The sequence below is a fragment of the Macrobrachium rosenbergii genome, chromosome 23, assembly GCF_040412425.1.
Source record: "Macrobrachium rosenbergii isolate ZJJX-2024 chromosome 23, ASM4041242v1, whole genome shotgun sequence".
Taxonomy (NCBI): Eukaryota; Metazoa; Arthropoda; class Malacostraca; order Decapoda; family Palaemonidae; genus Macrobrachium; species Macrobrachium rosenbergii.
The window spans coordinates 20,443,495-20,458,630 of NC_089763.1; the positions used below are offsets into that span (position 1 = coordinate 20,443,495).

The following is a 15,136-nucleotide window of genomic DNA, read 5'->3' on the forward strand; positions in this document are numbered from 1 at the left end:
TAGCCAAAGTGACTAGCTATCACCATTCTTAACATGTGAATAGCTAAAATGAATAGCCATCCTATCCTTAAAAAGAGAATACTCTGAAGGAAAAGCTGTCATTATCTTTAAACTCTCGAAAATAATGCTTATTATTGCTTTCTAAATAACCCCAATAACACCTTATATTTGAAACTCCAGCCCTCTCAGTTTCATGTCTTCTGTATGTCCTTTGAAATTCCCACATTCTTTGCTTTCTAAGTAATCATCTCCATTCTTCATACGTATATCTGCCCCTTCGTTCTCTACATTATTCACGTTGTTCTTACGGTTTGAAGCTTCACTCCTCTCAACATGTTTCCTGAATAATTTAATTCCTTCTCTAGAATCTTTAGTTTTACTGAAAGCTCTTACTTCTTCTTCTTCTACCTCCTGAGCAATTCCCGGGACTTATAACTTCGTTTCAGTTTTTCTTTCATTTATTATTTCATTATTTCTAAACTTGCATTTTTTAGTCAAAATTTTGTTTCGTATCTATACATCAGTTCCTATTCCTGTAATAAAATTTGCCTCAGTATCTAAATTTAGAACTCATTTAATAACGGTTCCTATTCCTATAACAAAATTTGTCTCAATACCTAAATTTAGGACTCATTTAATAACAGTTCCTATTCCTGTAACAAAATTTGTCTCAACATCTAAATTTAGAACTCATTTAATGACGGTTCCTGTTCACATAAAAAAATTTTTCTCAATATCTAAATTTTGAACTCATTTAATAACGGTTCCTATTCCTGGAACAAAATTTGTCTCAGTATCTAAATTTAGAGCTCATTTCATAACTGTTCCTATTCCCAAAACAAAATTTGTCTCAGTATCTAAATTTAGAACTCATTTAATAACGGTTCCTATTCCTATAACAAAATTTGTCTCAACATTCAAATTTAGAACTCATTTAATAACGGTTCCTATTCCTAGAACAAAATTTGTCTCAGCATCTAAATTTAGAACTCATTTCATAACGGTTCCTATTCCCAAAACAAAATTTGTCTCAGTATCTAAATTTAGAACTCATTTAATGAATCCCCTTTTTAATTCCTCTCTCTTTCTCCCTCAGTTGCGGTACCGTCCAGGGAACCTCGGTGGAACCTCGGTGGAACAGGTCTCGGCTCAGATATCCGAGAAGATCCGGAAAACGAAGCCTCGCGATGCCGTGACCTCGGTGACCTTGAATGACCTCACTCAATACGTCAACACTTCGATTGTCATCCTCAAGATTGACATTGGTGAGGCAGACTTTTTTTTACATTATAATAATATCTATAATGCTTAAAGGCTCTCTCAACCCCACCCCACTCCCCACCCCCAAAGCACTTCAAGAACTAGCAAATGGAGGTACAATAACTATTCAGGAACGAAATAAATATGGAGGAATACTTGTTATTATCAAAGGTAAATAAAGATTCCAAGTTAAACACTTAAAGATTCCTTCGTCAAAACAAATAAAGATGCAAAAACAATATTCGATAAATGCTCAGTAAAGAAATAAAAAACTGGAGAGTGTAGAAATTAACATATATTTTCCAAATCTATAAAGAAACAGAATATGATTCAGAGATTTTATCTTTTTAGATCCAATAAGGAAACAAAATAAGATTCAACGTAGACTATGGAAACCAAAGAAAAAAAAAAAAAATGAAGAATATGGAAATCAAAGGAATAGAGAAATATTCGTACCTAACGGCTCCGCCATCTTTGTCCAAGATTAATATTTACCCAACCGAAAGGCAACACCGCTTTGCTTTTATAATCCACCTTTATGGGAGGCAATTTAACTATTTATCTTACGTTTATAGCTCCCAGTTTTTGTGCATTTGAAATATTAAAAGCGCGGAAGATACAAAGAGCAAGTTCTGTACATGATGATGGAATATCATTTTACATTTTCATAGCACAGGAGAGAGAGAGAGAGAGAGAGAGAGAGAGAGAGAGAGAGAGAGAGAGAGAGAGAGAGAGGATATATTCCAACCACGTAAATTTGTTTCCCAACTCGTTTTTATCGTTTTGCTGTTAAAAGCGTGGATGATGGTCGACCATTTTTTTCCAGTCGTATAAACGTCCGTTTAAAACACGTTTACAAAGCAAACATTTCTGGCTCGCATTTCATATTGAGAATTTCTCTTTTCATAGACTCAACTGGACCATAACATGTTAGGAATGTTTTGTGCGGAGTATTTTTTTTTTTTTTTAGTTTTCCAACCGTTGGTGGCATTCAGTTTCAGATATGTCCCATAAAGCCATAGGTTCACATTTTATAAATTGACGTTGTGGTGTTATTTAAGATATATATATATATATATATATATATATATATATATATATATATATATATATATATATATATATATGTATATATATGCACACACACATATATATATATATATATATATATATATATATATATATATATATATATATATGTATATATATATACACATATATATACTGTATATATATATATATATATATATATATATATATATATATATATATATATATATATATATATATATATATATAATCCAGGTGCTAGACATTAGAATACACTTGAAACTGACTTTCAACTGTTTTGAAAAACCGCAGAAAAGGGTCTTTGCCTTGGAAATGTCCTAAAATTACAACTTATTTTCTTATGATTCTCACAATTTCACCTTTTTACGTTTGCCAATAGAAAGCTTCTTGGAAAACAGCTCATAAAAAAAAGTGAAAAGCAGTGTTGTTTTTAATGTCGAAACTTCCGACTTCTCTTATGCCTTGAAATGTCTAAATTTTTATCATTTTAGAACTTTTATTTAACAGAATTACTCCCAGGATTTTAGATAACATAATTTTTCGAAATAAATTGCTTTATTTCATTATATCTTTAGATATCTATTTGCTTGTTGCTGAATTATGGTTGAAGGGACTTGCTTCAAATTTTTACCACTTATTATACAACTAATACTGAATATACACGAGTGTGGAAATAAAGAAATCGACTTCTAAATTCATACATTTTGCAGTTGGAAAAAAGTGGTGTCACTTTTCAAAAATAATATACAAAAAAAGTGGGACTCAACAAAAAATTAACCCACTTGTAATTGTAGATAAATAGTTATACTACAAAGTGTAGAATTTTTATTGAACTTGTTTCAGTCTTCTTGGAGATCTAAGCATTTAGTTAAAAAAAAAAAAAAGTAAGTTTTCAGAAAACAGCAAAACAAATTTTTGGACTTTCATTAATCCTGACAATCAGGACATCTTGAACGAGTTATCCCCATATCATCATAACCCATTTTCTCTAATGCGTTCCAGAGAGAGAATGGGATACTTTAGTGGGTGACACAAGTATTTTATACAAGTATTTTTTGATAATTTTTTACAGATTTTCTACAATTCGTCGTTCACAGTGCCATACAAGCGATGAAAAAAATTGTAAATAAACCAGTCTAAACATTTTTTTAGCAACATAGCTTCATGATATGTTTATTTACAAAAAAAAAAAAAAAAACAGTTCGAAACAGTCTATAACTCACTTCCACCTAGCCTATTCAGAATTAGTCATACAGACGATTTTTACAAGTTTTTCGACAACTTGTTGTTCCCAGTGCCGTACAAGCGATGAAAAAATTCGTCAATAAACCAATCTAAAAAAAAAGTGTTTTTAGCATTAACGCTTCAGGATATGTTTTATTTAGACATAAAACAGTTGAACACTGTTAATAACTAAAATTCGACAATTCCTCGAAATTCGGCGGTCGGGGTTCCCCTTAAAGACACACTGCCTTTAAGCGAAGCCAATAATTTCAGTCCATTCTTATGCCCACCTTATCTGTTTCTTTCCAGAGGGCTGGGAATGCCGCGCTGTGCTAGGTGGCACCCGCTTCTTGAGCAGTCACTTCGCCCCTTACATATTCATGGAGTGGTCAGTCGTTGCCAATAACCGCCACAAGTACCACGCCCCTTGCCGTCTGCAACACCTTCAGCAGATGGTTCAGTGGCTGACGAGCAGAGGCTATCACGCTTACATCTCCAAGACTGGCATGGAGCTGAATTCGGCCAAGCTGGAGAACTGGAGGGCCGGAGATATCTATTGGAGGCACCGGACTGCACCGAGGCTCCATCACCCGTAGAGAGCTGGAAGGTCAGGGATGTAGGCCTGGAGAAGGCTCTTGCCTTTGACAAGTTGTATCACCCATAGAAGCGGTTTTGACGAGAACTGGAAAGCCGGGGATGGACACTGGATGAGGCACTTGACTGGGACAAGTTGTATCACCCGCAGAATCAGTTTTGACGAAAACTGGAAGGGTGGGGATATTCACCTGAGGAAGCACTTGCAATGGCCAAGTTGTGTCACCCGTAGAAGAGGTTTTGACGAGAACGGGAAAGCCGGGGATGATTACACGGATGAGACACTTGAACTGGCCAAGTTATATCACCCATACATGCAGTTTTGATGAAAACTGGAAGTCTGGGGATATTCACCTGAGGAGGCACTTGCAATGACTAAGTTCTATCACCCGTAGAAGTGGTTTTAATGAGAACTGGAAGGCTGGGAGTATCCACTGGAGGAGGCACTTGAAATGGCCAAGTTGTATCACCCACAGAAGTGGATTTGACTAGAAATGGACGGCCGGGGATAGCCACTGGAGAAGGCACTTGAAATGACAATGTTGTATCACCCGTAGAAGCGGTTTTGACGAGAACTCGAAGGCCGGGGGATATACACTGGAGCAGGCACTTGAAATAACCAATTTGTATCACCCGTGGAAGAGGTTTTGACAAGAACTGAAAGGTACGGGATGAGGCACTTGAAATGGCAAAGTTGTATCACCTGTAGAAGCGATTTCAACGAGAACTGGAAAGCTGGGGATGTCCAGTGAAAGAGACACCTGAAAAGGCCAAGTTCTATCACCTGTAAAGCGACTTTGACGAGAACTGGAAAGCTGGGGATATCCAGTGGAGGAGGCACTTGAACTGGCCAAGTTGTGTCACCTGTAGAAGCTGTTTGGACGAGAACTGGAAGGCAAAGAATATCACTTGGGAGGCAGTTGAAATGGCCAAGTTGTATCACCCATACAAGCAGTTTTCATGAGAACTGGAACGCCGAGGACATCCGTTGGATGAGGCACTTGAAATGGCCAAGTTGTATCACCCATAGAAGAGGTTTTGATGAGAGCTGGAACGCCGAGGACATCCACTGGATGAGGCACTTAAAATATCCAAGTTGTATCACCCTTGGAAGTGGTTTTGGTGAGAACTGGAAAGCTGGGGACGTCCAATGGAGGTACTGGACGGTGGCCAAGGATACATCACACGTTGAGGTGCTTGTGAATTTGATGTTCTGAAGAGTTGTGATTCTGGGGTTATGAAAAAAAATATGAACTTGGTGTTGTGAACAGCTGACTATGAAAAATTATCACTTTGGTGTTTTGAAAAATTGTGACCTTTTATGAACAGTTGGTTGTGAAAAACGTGACCTTGGTGTCATGGTGAGTTGCGATTTTCACATAATGAAAAAGTGTTTTTTTTTTTGGTGGCTTGCAATTTTTACTTATTGAAAATTGATTTTTGTGATGAAAAACTGTGATTTTCGTCTTATGAAAAATTATGGTTGGGTGCTGAGTTGAGTTGTGATTTTTGTGATATGAAAATTTCACAAGAACGAAACCCCAGATACTCAGCTGAATTCAGCCAAATTGGAATTAATACAAAAAAGCCTATCCATTTCAATTCATTTGAATCGACGTTATTCATTATAGCGATTTTTTTTATTCATTCCTAAGTTCTTTCATAAAAGCGATGGTATTTATCACTGGAACCTAAATCTGATTATTTTTTGTGTCTTATTTAATTTAACAGGTTTTTGAAAAGTGACTTTAAAGATATAGTCTCATAAATTCAAGCAACCTGGATTATGAACGTGATTCACTTTAGGAGACAAAACCTTGTACTTCAAAGAGCATTGCATTCATAAAATTAAGTGAACAATCAGATAAATGACTGACTGACATATTAATAAGTGTCAGAAATTAATAATAGCAATGAAATTTGAACGGAAAAGATCCGGGACAACAATTGATTAAAATAAATAAAAGAAAAATAAAACGCCAAAAATAATGCATACAAACGACGGATAAATAATAATAATAATAATAATTTAGACATCACCTTTTATTAAGAGCTTATTAAATCGTGAGAATCAACGCCTTTTGCAATGTAAAGTGTGGAGTAACATATCTAGTGTTAGTTGTTATAATAACAAGTAGATATAACATATATTGAGTGTTTTTTTTTTTTTTGAATAGCACAAACGCAAAGCATATCAAGACGCTATATTTGATTTTGGATGTAGACGAATTTATTAATATTGTTTATATATATATATATATATATATATATATATATATATATATATATATATATATATACTGTATATATATATGTATATATATGTATATATGTATGTATGTATGTATGTTTACACACACAAGCATATATGATGATGACAATAAATATTTTTTTCGTTTAAGCAAATATAATTCAAATATGCAGTAGAGAGACAGTGTACTGGTTTTTTACTGGTCCTTCAAATTCCTTTGTTTTTTGTCATTATTTTACTCTTTTTCTTTAATATAGTCTTTTGATTTATTTTACTCTTTTTGCCACGTTTCTTTCAAGTTTTATCATGACTACCGAAGTAGGAAGATGGTAGATGAAATACTTCTCTTGAAGGCAGCTAATCATTAAGGTGATTTCCCACGAGAAAGTTACCAAGCTTCTTTTAGCATCTTTCCTCTAAATGTAAACATAAACATCGATTAGCTTATGTCGATGTTAAGAGGGTGTCCCGAAATCGCGCGAGTTAATTATTTTGCCAACAGTGTCACAGAGTGCACTCAATTTTGCCAGAAATGTTTTGGCTCCTTGTGCCAAAGTTTCGATGCAGGTCACAAAGAAATTCCCAAGAAAATATTCTCATGTGCCGCCGTCTTCAAATGAAGGGACTTTCGAGTGTGATCAGATGCAATTTCTCAACGTGTTGGGTGGAGTGGAGAGAATTAGGGAAAACTAATGACTAATGTATTATATGTTTACATATATATATATATATATATATATATATATATATATATATATATATATATGTGTGTGTGTACATATAATATATAATATATATATATGTATATATATATAAAATGTATATACATATATGAGTGTGTACATATATATATAAATATATATATATATATATATATATATATATATATATGTGTGTGTGTGTGTATATGTATATATATATATATGTGTATATACATGTATATCAATATATATATATATATATATATATATATATATATATATATATATATATACTATATATACACATATATGAAAGTAATAACTAATATATACATATATATATATATATATATATATATGTGTATATATAATATATATATATATGTATATATATATATATGTATGTATGTGTTTGAGCGTCGATGCACGCGTGCATGAGCGAGTGTGTTTATATATGTATAGCATTGTGATATATATTCATAGCATTGTATACATTAATATATGAAAAACATGTGTGAATAACGTCAGAAACAATACTTATTTATTTTTCAGGAACGAAAAATATACACACACATACGACTTCTTCCTCATTCATATAATCGCTGTGTATAAATGAAATGTATTCCTTTATCAGAAGAAATAACTTTTCTTTTTTGTTTTTTATAAATGAATCTTGGTCATAATGTCTCTGCAAATTTGCTTCGTTATTTTATAAATGCAAATGAAGACTTAGAGTAACTGCCGATGATTTTATCATTTCTAGATTTTAAAAAAAATTAGCCATTTAGTGATGTATTAATTTTATGCATGTCCATAGCAACTGTGTTGTTAATCAGATGCATACATTTATGAATTAATGTGCACACATCTCTCTCTCTCTCTCTCTCTCTCTCTCTCTCTCTCTCTCTCTCTTTTCTCTCTCTCGAAAATATTTATATATATAAATTATACGACTTATTATATTCATATAATCGCGGTATATAAATGAAATGTACATGCATTTAAATCACATATATATACTGTATATTTTATATATAAATAATCTACTGTACATATATCATCATTCCGCACAGTTGGTATACGTTATTTTATATATGGATATATATATATACTTGGAGTAACTGCAGATGATTTTATCATATATGATTTTAAAAATCAATATTTAGTATATATAAATTTTTATATTTATGTGTGTATACAGTATGAACAACTATATATATATATTTATATATATATATATATATTTATATATATATATATATATATATACATATATAACGTATATATATAAATTATATATATATGTATTATTCTCTATACAGTATGTGTATGTATATATATATATATATATATATATATATATATATATATATATATATATATATATATATATATATATATATATATATAACTCATTCCACTTGATATCCCTAGACATTACATAACCCTGCATTCAGATAGTAAGTCGTGTGAGTCAATAATTCTCAACAAAAAAAACAAGAAGGCAAGATCTGACGCAAAAAAAAAAAAAAAAAACGAGAGACAGAGTGACAGACGAGGAAGAAGAGAAAACGGAAGAAATATGAAGCGTGAGGATAATAATAATAAGTATATATATACTTCCATATCAGTAGAATGTAACATAGAAATGTATATTTGTTATTACCGGACGTAATAAAACAGACGTTTAATTCGTTAGTTGATTGTTATTTTCCTTGTCTCAGTTCTTTTCCTATTTCAAAGAAGGGGGATAGATCCTATAACCTGATGTCCGTATGCTGCCCAGGCACGAATGAAGCAAGAGAAAGTGTTTTGGAAAACAGGAGAATGAAGAGAATTCTGAAGCTTGTCAGCAGAAGGAAAAATAGAGTTCCTGAGGGGTAAAGGATATTTAAGAACAGGAGAATGACGGGAAAGAAGGTGTCAATAAACAAAAGAGACAGACTAATAAAGAGAACAAAAGGACAGACTTGAACAGAAGAACTTTTTGGACAGTTAAAAATCCCGTAAGGTTGACTGACTGATTGCGTGAAGATTCAACTGGCGTCGCAACAACAAGGATCATCTGAAAAGCGCCAGTATTTCTGTTCGATATAATTTATTCATTTTCTCTCTTATTTACTTATTTATTTAATCATTTTTTACCCGTTTCTATGAATATTTCTTCTGGAATTAAATTTATTTTCATATCTGTGACGTCATTTGCTCACAGAGAGGCTGGAGGACAAATCAGAAAATACCCCTTTCATACCTTACAAAATGCCCCTTAGATTTGAATGTTACTGTAGCTGTCAGCTCTCTCTCTCTCTCTCTCTCTCTCTCTCTCTCTCTCTCTCTCTCTCTCTCTTTTACTTTTTCTGGCCTGGGCATTGTGTTTCCCATCTAACTGACCCCTTCCATTCATAAAAAAAATCATTATTATGGAATTCATCGTCCATTCAGTACACTTCTGTAGTTGCATAATGACCTCTCTCTCTCTCTCTCTCTCTCTCTCTCTCTCTTTGAGCATTATATTTCCTATTTAACTGACTTCTACCTTTTATAAATAAAAACATTATTTAGGAATTTATCGTCTATTCAGTACACTTGTATAGTTGCATCCTAGATTCTCTCTCTCTCTCTCTCTCTCTCTCTCTCTCTCTCTCTCTCTCTCTCACAGCATCTTTCTCAGATAACGTTTTAAGACAGCTGCAATCGATGAAGAACAAGCAGTGTTACCAGAACACACTACTGCTGGTTCAGTAAATCGTCCCTGGTTGTCAGTTGCTATGGTGATATTTCACCTTCGGCTCTCTCTCTCTCTCTCTCTCTCTCTCTCTCTCTCTCTCTCTCTCTCTCTCTCCTTCTTTCAATTTGATCAGACAATCTATTAAGAGGCATTCCATTCTCGTTTCAATCATCCTTGAGGATATTACACCTGTGTTACCTTTGATATAATTGGTGATATTCCACTTTCGGCTCTCTCTCTCTCTCTCTCTCTCTCTCTCTCTCTCTCTCTCTCTCTCTCTCTCTCTCTTGGAGGTCTTAACATACGTTTCAGATTTCATCAGTTAAGAAAAGGCATTTCATTCTTCCTTTTTTAATCATTCTTTAGGAACTGATACCTGTGTCACCTTTGATGTACTTGGTGATATTTCACCTTCGGCTGGCTCTCTCTCTCTCTCTCTCTCTCTCTCTCTCTCTCTCTCTCTCTCTCTCTTCTTTCAAAACATATGTTTCATATTCATCAGACAATTTATTAGGAGGCATTCCATTCTCTTTTCAATCTTTCTTGAGGATATTACACCTGTGTTACCTTTGATACTGTTTGTGATATTTCACCTTCGGCTCTCTCTATCTCTCTCTCTCTCTCTCTCTCTCTCTCTCTCTCTCTCTCTCTCTCTCTCTGGAGGTCTTAACATATGTTTCAGATTTCACCATATACAATTACTAAAAGGCATTTCATTCTTCTTTTTAATCATTCTTTAGGCCAGGACACCTGTGTCACCTTTATGTTTTGATGATATTATCAGTAATATTTCACCTCTGGCTCTCTCTCTCTCTCTCTCTCTCTCTCTCTCTCTCTCTCTCTCTCTCTCTCTCTCTCTCTCTCTCTCTCTTGGAGGTCTTAACATATGTTTTTCAGATTTCACCAGACAATTTACTAAAAGGCATTCCATTCTCTTTAATCTTTCTTTAGGATAGAACACCTGTGTCACCTTTGATACTATCAGGTAATATTTCACCTTTGGCTCTCTCTCTCTCTCTCTCTCTCTCTCTCTCTCTCTCTCTCTCTCTCTCTCTCTCTCTCTCTCTCTTGGAGGTCTTAACATATGTTTCAGATTTCACCATATACAATTACTAAAAGGCATTCCATTCTCTTTTTAATCTTTCTTTAGGCCAGGACACCTGTGTCACCTTTGATACTATCAGTAATATTTCACCTTTGGCTCTCTCTCTCTCTCTCTCTCTCTCTCCTCTCTCTCTCTCTCTCTCTCTCTCTCTCTCTCTCTCTCAGTCTTTTGGAGGTCTTAACACATGTTTCAGATTTCACCAGACAATTTATAATAGGCATTCCAGTCTTCCTCTTATTATCATTCTTTAGGACCTGACGCCTATGTTACAGAGGCTTCTTCAGGGAGTCCAGGTTCTCCCTCACCTGTCTTATCTTTGATATTATGGGAATGAATGCCGCTCGCAGCATGTTCATCTTCGGGATGAATGTACGCCTCTATTGCTTGGGTTCGGTTGGGCTGTATCGTATTGAAGAGAGAGAGAGAGAGAGAGAGAGAGAGAGAGAGAGAGAGAGAGAGAGAGAGAGAGATAGAGGTGGTGGGTGGGTGGCGGGGGAAGGAGGATAGGTACAATAATACTGAAAGTGTGTAACAAAGGTGCTATGTTGCTTCTAACATGAGAGAGAGAGAGAGAGAGAGAGAGAGAGAGAGAGAGAGAGAGAGAGAGAGAGAGAGAGAGAGAGAAATCTTTTGATATTACATTTTTTTACGACCTAACTAATTCACGCCAGGAGACACCTACATTAAACAAGAAACAGCACATATATGTTACCTTTTCATGAGATATTTTAAACAATATTAAATCCAACATAAACTTAAAAACTATTTGAAACTATAAAATCTCATTAAAATATTTATAAAATACTTAAAAGTACATTTTAATAAAATATCATCACTTAATACCAAATGGCAACACCGCCTCTAGCTTTAAAAAGGGGAGAGCCATTTAAACTCCTTTGAATCGCATAGCTCAGTTCAGTTTGAATGAATAACTTTAAATTCTTCCCCGGCGAGTACGAATGGTTTAAATCATCACCCCCCCACAACAACCCCATCATTTATTTGCGTGAGTCAGCGGACACCTGGATCTTCTGAACCCCCTGTGGGTATTTAAATTGCGCCTGGGATTCGCTGTAACGGGGCTCTTGATTGGCGGGAGTTTAAATGCCGTCTTTTTGCGTTTAAGGCGCGAAGAAAAAAGCGATTTTAGGCCGATGTCATAATTTTATTGATTTCTTATATAATTTATGACGTAAAGTATCTTCTTTCGTCTCTATGTTATTATTTTTAAGTACGTTATTGCGAAAATTTATTTGTAATTTCATAAATGTATATTTTTAGCAACACAGGATATTGGACGCTGCATCGAATCTATTTTGCAGCTGTGGTGAGTATGCTATACTGGTCACTGTTTATCGGTGGACTGTGTGAGTTAGTTCGGAAAAACTAGTATTTTTTTCATTTTTGACATGCAATTTTTTATGAGTATTAACAAGCATGTTTAATATTACTTCGCATCCTGTACTTTACTTAACATAGTGTCAGGCCGAGTAACGTGACTGGAACTGTGGCCATGTTTAGAAAAATTTTCCTGCATCTTCTTTGAATTCTTTTGTCGTGTAAAGTATATGTAGAATCATTGAAAATGCTTTTCTTTCCTGTGATTAATAATTCTGTCTAGAATTCATTGCTTTAAATAAACATGTTAATCAAAACCACACCATATGTTACTTCCTTTCTAAGGTAAATGATCAACTATCATCTAGAGTTTTCCCGGGCAGTGCCGGGTTGGTCAGCTAGTATAATGCTGAAACTCTGAATCATTTGTTTTTTTGTTTGTTTGTTTGCACACTGAAGCACGATCAAGTTTTAATTTAGCTGTGTCCTCCCACTCCCTTCCCTCCTCCACCCCTCCCCTCCCTCCTTTCCCCACACCCCTCCCCTTTTCTTCCCCTCTCCTTCCTCATTCCATCCTCCCCTTCCCTGTATATATATATATATATATATATATATATATATATATATATATATATATATATATACTCTCTCTATGTGTATATGTATATGTGTGTGTATATATATATATATATATAAATACATATTTCAAATAAATGTAAATATGAACACAGAAACTAATAGATGATGAAATTTAACAAATAAATACGTTACCAGACAGTTTGCATATGTCAAAAGAAAAAATGCTTATAATGGCGCCCAAAGATAAATAATAAAACAAGATCAATTTTTTCTTAGCTTAAATTAAAGGGTACTAACCCTTACTACATCGTGATACAAATATTCCAGTCTTTTTGAAATTACTGTAAGAGTTTCCTCGCAGCTTAGTGGAGTAGGTCCCGAATTCAAATCATTTTCACAGGGAGGTCAACGTTGCATTTTTTTCACCTCCCACGAGAAGGATAAATGAGACATCTTGGATATTTATTTGTTGCAAACGAGGTTTCAGAGTAAAAACGTATTTATTAGAAAGATGTGGATATATAATAGTTTTTATCTCTCTCTTCGGTAATATGTCATGAGCCTACTACAATCTTTTTAGTTGTCTGTAAAGAAAACTGTTAAGATGGCTATTTGTCTGTCCGTCAGCACTTTTTCTGTCTGCCCTCAGACCTTAAAAACTGCTAAGGCTAGAGGGCTGCAAATTGGTACGTTGATCATCCACCCTCCAATCATCAAATATAGCAAATTGCAGCCCTCTAGCCTCAGTGGTTTTTATTTTATTGAAGGTTAAAATTAGCCATGATCGTGCGTCTGGTAACGCTATAGTAGTGCCAACAATGCAGGTCACCACCCGGCCGTGGCTGAAATTTTATGGGGCGCGGCTGAGAGTTTCATGGGCCGTGGCTGAGAGTTTCATACAGCATTATACGCTGTTCAGAAAACTCAAGTCTCGTCTTGCAAAAATGTTACGAGAGAGTATTTCAGAACAACGTGAACAAACCGTAGGAAACAACTAGTAATAGATCCAAAGTAACATTAGTTTTATTTTTCATATATGCAACAAATCCTGGGTTTAATTTGTGTCTTCATTGATCGATATGTGTCATATGTTGGCGATAAAAAGAAAATGAAGTTTGGTCTCATAGGCTATGCCTATGCCCCTTAAACTAATTGTGTAATGCTGTATCATTTAAACCTTATTTTAAGTGTAGCTGAATTTCGAACATATAAAGATAATTTCTTTATGGTAGAAATTATCGAATCATCATGCCAAGAGAAAAAAAAATAGCTTATAAGAGTGGTAACAAGAAGGAAATGAGTCTCGGCCATGCGGATGCTAGGCCTATGTCTGGTGCTTCGGCAGGTATTTTTTTTTATTATTGTTTTGTCCTTCTAAGAACTATTTTATTCCAGATAAGCCAAAATTACTTTCTTATAGCAGGCTGTACTTAAACATTCTCACTAATCGTTCCAAAACCTTAGAATAAAAAAGAAATTACTTTTTTGTAGCTTTTTCTGTCGTCGGTTTGTTTACGAAATTGTTTCCAACATTTGAGATACATACAGATGAGAATCCAAAATTCTCTCCTTTAACTAAAGCAGACCTCAGAACAATAATATTTCGAAATATATTGTACAGTAATGATTAATTTTTACCCATAATAAAATATAAACTCTTCTAGAAACTGAACAAGTGGGGAAAAAATTCAGTGTGTTGCCTTAGTGTTTCTTCCCTAGAGTTCAGTAGACTATACGTACTAGACCAGCGGTTTCAACATGGCCGCCCGAGGTCACACGCTCGGCCGGGAGATCTCTTGTCAATGTTTTTGACTCTCTCTGGATGAACTCTACCTCCTCCCCCCCCCGCCCCTCCTTCCCCATTCAGTTCTGTGACCCCTTCCCTTTAAATGATAGGTTCTGCCTTTTCAAGTCACTAAGCTACTTTGCAGTTTGTTTTTTCGTATATTTTCGTTTCTCACCTAATATTTATCTTGTTTTTCCATTAACCTCATTTTAATTTTCTTGTTTCTTCGTGGATGATCAGGACAGGTCGCTGTAGTATTAGGGGCGCTAGCTGTTGCCATGTTGTTGTTTGCCTTCAGGAAACAAACCGGTCAATAATGTCTCATACTAAGATACCTGACAGTGGAATACATCGCCGTATGGAAGACTAATAGTATTAAATATATGTTAAAGCTTACGGAATCATGGGCCAAATGAAAAATAATGGTTGTTGTAACAATTTCGATCTTTTTAAACTCTGTGGTAACACTGATGAACCCGCAAAGAAGTAAACATATGCA

At 34.6% G+C, this 15,136-nt stretch overlaps 1 pseudogene; it reads left to right on the forward strand.

The window, feature by feature from the left end:
* The window catches only part of LOC136851352 (uncharacterized), a 66,855-nt pseudogene extending 60,469 nt beyond the window's left edge, over positions 1 to 6,386 (forward strand).
* Positions 6,387 to 15,136: the final 8,750 nt, after the last annotated feature.